The sequence below is a fragment of the Hemibagrus wyckioides genome, linkage group LG11 (genome assembly GCF_019097595.1).
Source record: "Hemibagrus wyckioides isolate EC202008001 linkage group LG11, SWU_Hwy_1.0, whole genome shotgun sequence".
In the NCBI taxonomy this organism is placed as follows: domain Eukaryota; kingdom Metazoa; phylum Chordata; class Actinopteri; order Siluriformes; family Bagridae; genus Hemibagrus; species Hemibagrus wyckioides.
Genome location: NC_080720.1, coordinates 1895852 through 1903351, shown reverse-complemented (window position 1 = coordinate 1903351; position 7500 = coordinate 1895852).

Below are 7500 nucleotides of genomic sequence, written 5' to 3'. Positions count from 1 at the left end.
TAATAATAATAATAATGTATATAGTAAGTAAGGAAAAATAAATTTCTTTCACGATACTAAACTGATCATAACTGCTGAACCATTCACTTAAATATACAACACATTTATTTATTTGTTTGTTTGTTTGTTTGTTTTCACTTTTTCTCTGTTACAGATTTATTAAAACACTTTTAAATATTAAACTATGACAAAGAAACAAACAAAAAAATTGAATAGGATTATGTTTTAAAAAATATTTAGTATAAAGCTCAAGATTTCATTAAGAGCCTTTAAACAAAAACATTTTTAAGATTTAAAAATGTTAAAAAAAATTCTACATTTACTCTTCACTGTCCAAATAATTATGAGCCATTACATGTAAAAAAAAAAAAAAGAGTTTTATATTAAAAACTTATATTAAAACACTAAAGATACCAATGTATTAGTGTATTAGAGGCCTGATAAAGAGTTTCACTTGGTTTAATGTGTTAAATTAAATATAAATAAATAAATAAATAAATAAATAAATAAATAAATAAATAAATAAATAAATAAATAAATAAATAAATGACACATTAATAAAATATAAAACATGAGAATTCATCTTAAGCTTTTCCTCGTTATAAACACATTATAATAAATGACATTTATTTATTTATTTATTTATTTTATTTTTTATTTATTTATTTATTAAATACTAAATTATAGAGAATTAAACAGAGGCAAAAAATGCCAGTTATGAATAGTGTCCAATATAAAAGAAAAATGACCAAATAAATAAATATTTATTTATTTATTTATTTATTTATTAAATACTAAACTACAGTAAAAGAGGCAGAAAAAGCAGTTATAAACAGTGTCCAATATAAAAGCAAAATGACCAAATAAATATATAAATATAAAGCCTTTTATTTATTTGTTTGTTTGTTTACCTTTACAGATATACAGATTAACGTGTTAAAGCTCTAAATAACCAATTAATAAATAAATAAATAACTAAAATAATTGTAAATATAATGTAGAAACAGTACATTATATATATATACATAAAATTATATATATATATATATATATATATTTCACTATCAGTACATTTAAGAGAATCGTTTTAAATGATTCATGACCAAACGATTCTGATTCAAGAATCAATTGATTCAACTCTCCGGTTATTAAGTACAGCCCTAGGGAGCGATGGACAGAAGGAATGATGCATGAAGACAGAAGGGTGTTGTTTAGCGCATTCATTCATTTTTTTTTCTTTTCTTTCCTTTCCTTTTTTTGGTCAGATCATTAGCTTCTGGCTTTGCTGTATGCGGTTCAAAGAAATTCAGGGGGAAAAAATGCTTACTCTGCGTTTTGTCCCGAAGCCTCACTGCACCCGAGGGCTGATATGAAAGCTGGGGGAATCCCAAACGATGTAATATTCTCATATCTCTTCTCATTTCTTCTTCTTTTATATATAAAATTATCATAACACAATTCCTGAGTTTTAATCCAGAATTATTATTATTTTTTATTATTATTATTACTTTCTGCTCAAACATTTTCCGCATTAAATATTAAAGAAGAAACCCGGGCATCATTGCTGATGGGGGGAATACATGTGCTGTGAAGATGAGGGTGAAGACACGGTGTGTGTGTGTGTGTGTGTGTGTGAGGGGTAGTAATGAGCTTAACCATCAGAGGGAACTCTAATCCCGTGTTTTTCTGTCACTAAACCACATCAGTTCACCACGAACATCACCGCTGCACTCATCTCACCGGGATGGACAGAAATGTACCGGAAACACGAACCGAGAGAGGAAACCCTATAAATAACAGATGCATAATAATGATAATAATAATAATAACAACAATAACAACAACAACAACAACAACAATAATAATAATAATAATAATAATAATAATAATAATAATAATAATAATAATAATAATTTGCCTGCAGAAAACATTTAAAACCTGATAGATAGTTCAAGGGACATTTTCTAACCATTGCAAATGCATAATAATATTTTTTTTTAATTGGACTAAAACTAAGGAATAAACTACATCAGGGCGTTCTCTTAGAGGAAACTAACTCATGATTATTACAATTAAAATCATTACAGTGTTAAATTTATCTATCTATAGTTACATTCCTGTTCTCTGTGACGTTATAGCAGATATAAACATTACATCGTTTTCTCATCACTCTTTACTCCACTCATTACTGTCCTAAGACATTATCTCATAAACTTCTTTTAATATCTGCTTTCAAGATATTGTCATTATTTCTTTATTTTAGGATAAAGCCCATTGTTTGTTTTTATTTTTATTCTCTCCACCTATCCCTATCTTCTCCATCCTTACACCCACTAGCTTCATATCCTCATTTATTCCATCCATATTCCTCCTCTTTGGCCTTCCTCTTTTCCTCCTGCCTGACAGCTCCATGTCCAACATTCTCCTACCAATATACTCACTCTCCCTCCTCTGGACATGTCCAAACCATCTTAATCTGTTCTCCCTAACTTTGTCCCCCAAACGTCCAACATGAGCCGTCCCTCTGATGTACTCTGTCCAACCGTCTCACTTCCAAAGAGAACCTCAATACCTTCTCATTATTTTAAGATATTCTCATCATCATCATTATTTTGTATTATCTCCTAATTCCATGTTATTTATCTTATCTTGTTCTCTCGTGATGATACAGTATCCTGGTTCGAAGATTAATCATCATGACTAAGAAAATATCTGATATCTCATTATTTTAATGCTAAATATTTATCTCATAATCATCAGCTACATTAGTATTTAGAGTTTAGAGTATTTTTTTGCCACGTGATGGTAGCTGTAAACATGACATCGTTCCCTCACTGGCCTCTTCTTTCATTTCTCTCTCTCTCTTGATGTTAATAAGAGACAATAAACGCTTGTTGTTGTGTTATTAAGAAAGAGTAAAGAAGTGTAGATTTCTCTGTGCTGAAGATATACAAGCTCAGCGACCATGAGGCCTCAGGTGCAGGCTGGATTCCATTAATGTTCTCATTAAAGTCACTGGTTTCTATGGTTTTTCACTTCAGAGTTCACTTCATTCAGACGTGTTGTGATCTCTGCGGTTGTTGTTGTCATTTTAAATGCTGGGGTGTAAACCAGTGCGTCCAGCATCATATCAGATTCAACCACAAAATGAATCAAACTACAGAGTCACCCTCAGACAACATCATACAAACATCAAGATAAAAAAAACAAACAATGATAAACTGAAAAGTTATTTTGACTCAATTCAAATATTACCATTATTTCAAGATGTTATATATATATATATATATATATATATATATATATATATATATATTAACTAATTTTTTGGGGCTAATTAATACATTTCAACACATTTTCTTTTTCAAAATATTATCTTGTTATTTATAAATTAATATCTCATTAATTCAAATCAGTGAACTAAAATGAACTGAAACGTAAAACAATAAAAATCCATTTTTTTCTTTTCTCATTATTTTAATTAGATTTTTTTTCTTTTTTTTCAAAATATTATCTTATTATTTATAATCCCATTATTTCAAATCAATTAAACTAAAATTCACTGAATTCTAAAACCATTAAATGAATCAATTACCAACTTCAATTTCTTAATTAATTAATTAATAACACAATTTATTAATTCAATCTATTAGACTATCTGATTATTTCAATATGTTATGTCTTTATTTATTTCATTTTATTTTATTGGACAACATTATTATATCTCAATATCTCTGCACTCTTATTCTCTTTATTTGAAGATAGAATGCCGTTGTTTTTTCACTAATATCTTGAATAAACAAGATAACTAGAATTCAGAGTTATTCCTGAAATATTTAGACGAAATTAAGACTCCAGTAAAATTCACTTTAGGAATCTCGTTAGAAAACTTATCAGATGCGTCTGGAATCAGTCACATGTCACATTTCAAACCATTATGAACCTGATGTTCTACCAAAAGACCATTAAAATGATCAGGAACCATTCATCTCTTACACATGTGCATGGAAATGAGATCATGATGGTGATGTGGAGGACAAAATTACCGTCAGGTGTGTGTGTGATGGGATTTGAGCTGTTTATGTGTCAAACTGCTATTTCAGCAATGCATTCTGGGACTTCGGCGCTTTCTTTTTTTGCAGTAACGTGTGTGTGACTGAACGCTGTTTGATTCCCGTTCATGTAAAATCCTGAGAGACTCAGTAGTTACAACAGCTGCGGCCTACACACTCCACCTGTGCTGTGTGTGTGACTGTGTGTGTGTGTGTGTGTGTTTAGTTAATTCCTGTGGTGACAGAATTAGATCACAAAACCTCAATACACCTTAGATGTCTTTCTTTTACCTCTTTCTTCCTCTCCTCAAGCATCTGGAAAGCTTTGCATATTCACACACACTTTAAAAAAACAGCACTTTTTAATTACTTTAATGATCTTTAATACTCCAATTACTTGTAAAATGTAAGACTTGCTGGAAAAACCTTGGTAAAATCCTTTGCAAATTGTTCATTTCTGCCTAAAAAGTGCTTCTTCAGAACAAACTTTCAGTGGAACCCATATCAATAAATCTTTATGTTAAATGTATTGAAGTTGGTTCCTGTATAATGGTTCCTGTAATGGTTTTCTCATGATAATATCGCAAGCTAAAGGTTCATAATATGTGTTTGATATGTGACATGACATTTACACCAATCAGCCATAACATTATGACCACTGCCAGGTGAAGTGAATAAGACTGAGTATCTCCTCATCATGGCACCTGTTAGTGGGTGGGATATATTAGGCAGCAAGTCAACATTTTGTCCTCAAAGTTGATGTTAGGATGATGATGATGATGAAGGATTTGAGTGAGTTTGACCGAAAGGAACAAATTGTGATGGCTAGACCACTGGATCAGAGCATCTCCAAAACTGCAGCTCTTGTGGTGTGTGAAGGTGTGTGTGTATGTGTGTGTGCAGAGTGTGTGTGTGTGCAGAGTGTGTTTGTTATTATGTTTGTGTATGAACTTGTTTGTGTGTGTTTTCTCTTCAGTATGTGAATGTTTATTTTGTCATATGTTCTTTCTTGAACAGTCAGTTTTACAGAATTTTCCTGTGGACTGATCCTCGTTTTCTTGACTTGATCAGTTCTGCATAAACCTTAAGCTTGTTTGGTGAATCCTCTGATGAAATAATAATATATGCATATATTACATTTTATAATTACATGCATCCTTTAGGTAGGAATAAAATCAAATACAAACATGTTTATGGTGTATGTATGTTCTACACTTTGTTGAGGTGTCTGTATTTGTGTATAAATGCATGACGTCACAGTGTGCTGGAAAATTGATGGAGTTTTGTGGAAAATGGGCGTGAAATTGTCCAGACGTTTAGAATGAGTGTTTGTTCATGAACCTGTGTTGTTTGTAGGTTTCACAAGATATTGGTCATTTCTTGTACGAGAGGACATATGAGAAAAAACATTCGGACAGTGTGAGAAATGTGCTATTAAAATAAGGTCAATGTGCCCATAGTTACCAAATAGGGTTGAAATAGACATAACTGTGACCCTTACTGCTCCGTGTGTGTTCAGGTTGGAGCTGGAGTTCTTCTACGCTGTGATGTCAGGTGGTTTTGGTGAACACAGCATGCATCACATTATGAAACTATTATTTTTGACATCTTGGAGTGAAAACATAGACTGAACTTGAGGTCATGGGTGATCTTCCTCCGTTAACTCACACACGTCTTCCTCTGCTTCAGCTTCATCATCTTCCTCTAAATGCTCTAAACGCAAGTGGGAGATCCGTAACAGACTCTCGCGAAGCCGCCTCTGTAAAGTCTCGTGAGACTTGCATATAAGCTACTAATAAACTAATTATTTTAAAAAGCTCATATTTATTACCATTTGACAGTAACGGAGGAACGCTGCCAAATGTAGTGAAGTAAAAGTAAAGTTTTTTCACTAAAAATGTACTTGAGTAAGAGTAAAAGTACACATCTTTAAAAATACTCTAAAAGTACAGTTACCCAAAAAATTTACTCAAGTAAATGTAACGAAGTAAATGTAATTCGTTAACCCACCTCTGTGATAGAAATGGGTCAGAATACACAGTGCAGGATGGGTCAGGGCTGTTCTGGCAGCAAAAGGGGGAGCAACACAATATTGGTCATAGGTGGTCATAATGTTATGCCTGATCAGTGTATTTGTGTGTGTGTGTGTGAGAGAGAGAGAGAGAGAGAGAGAGAGTCCAAGTGTGTGTCATTATACATCAGTTGACTTAAAACGTAGCAGTGTGTGTGTGTGTGTGTGTGCGCTGTGGTGCATTCTGGGAATTGTTTGTGTGTGATGCTGAGTCTGGATTTATCGTGAATACAGAATTATTTCACGTTAATGAACAATGTTTACTGGGCAGGAAAACTGATTTATATCTGATGTGAGATTAATGAAGGAAAGGGGCGGAGCTTCTGGGGGTCAGAGTTTAGTTGTCTGTTTAAAACATCTCGTAATTGATTAATGAAGGAAAGGGGGCGGAGCTCCTGGGGAGTCAGAGTTTAGTTGTCTGTTTAAAACACCTTAACAAAGGAAAGGGGTGGGGCTTCTATGGGGTGCCAGAGTTTAGTTGTCTGTCTAAAACACCTCCTCATTGATTAATAAAGGAAAGGGGTGGGGCTTCTATGGGGTGCCAGAGTTTAGTTGTCTGTCTAAAACACCTCCTCATTGATTAATAAAGGAAAGGGGTGGGGCTTCTATGGGGTGCCAGAGTTTAGTTGTCTGTCTAAAACACCTCCTCATTGATTAATGAAGGAAAGGGGCGGAGCTTCTGGGGAGTCAGAGTTTAGTTGTCTGTTTAAAACATCTCGTAATTGATTAATGAAGGAAAGGGGCGGAGCTTCTGGGGAGTCAGAGTTTAGTTGTCTGTTTAAAACACCTTAACAAAGGAAAGGGGTGGGGCTTCTATGGGGTGCCAGAGTTTAGTTGTCTGTCTAAAACACCTCCTCATTGATTAATGAAGGGAAGGGGTGGGGCTTCTATGGGGTGCCAGAGTTTAGTTGTCTGTCTAAAACACCTCCTCATTGATTAATGAAGGAAAGGGGCGGAGCTTCTGGGGAGTCAGAGTTTAGTTGTCTGTTTAAAACACCTTAACAAAGGAAAGGGGTGGGGCTTCTATGGGGTGCCAGAGTTTAGTTGTCTGTCTAAAACACCTCCTCATTGATTAATGAAGGAAAGGGGTGGGGCTTCTGGGGGGTCAGATTTTAAAAAACCTCCTCGTTGTTTGTTTTTATTAAAAATATCTCTGATATTCAGTGATTCTAGCCATTGTTTCTGTGTGTAGAGAAAGCGCTGGGACTCTTCAGTAGTGTGTGTTCTCAGTAAATAACCTCTCTCTGGTGTTTTTCTGCTTTTCAGGAACGCAGTGGATGGAAATAAAAAGCTTTTCGCCATCTACGACACAAGGTAAGCGATTTGTCTTGATAATCGTACACAGAGTATGAATAAATCAGACCAGCCCGGGGGGTG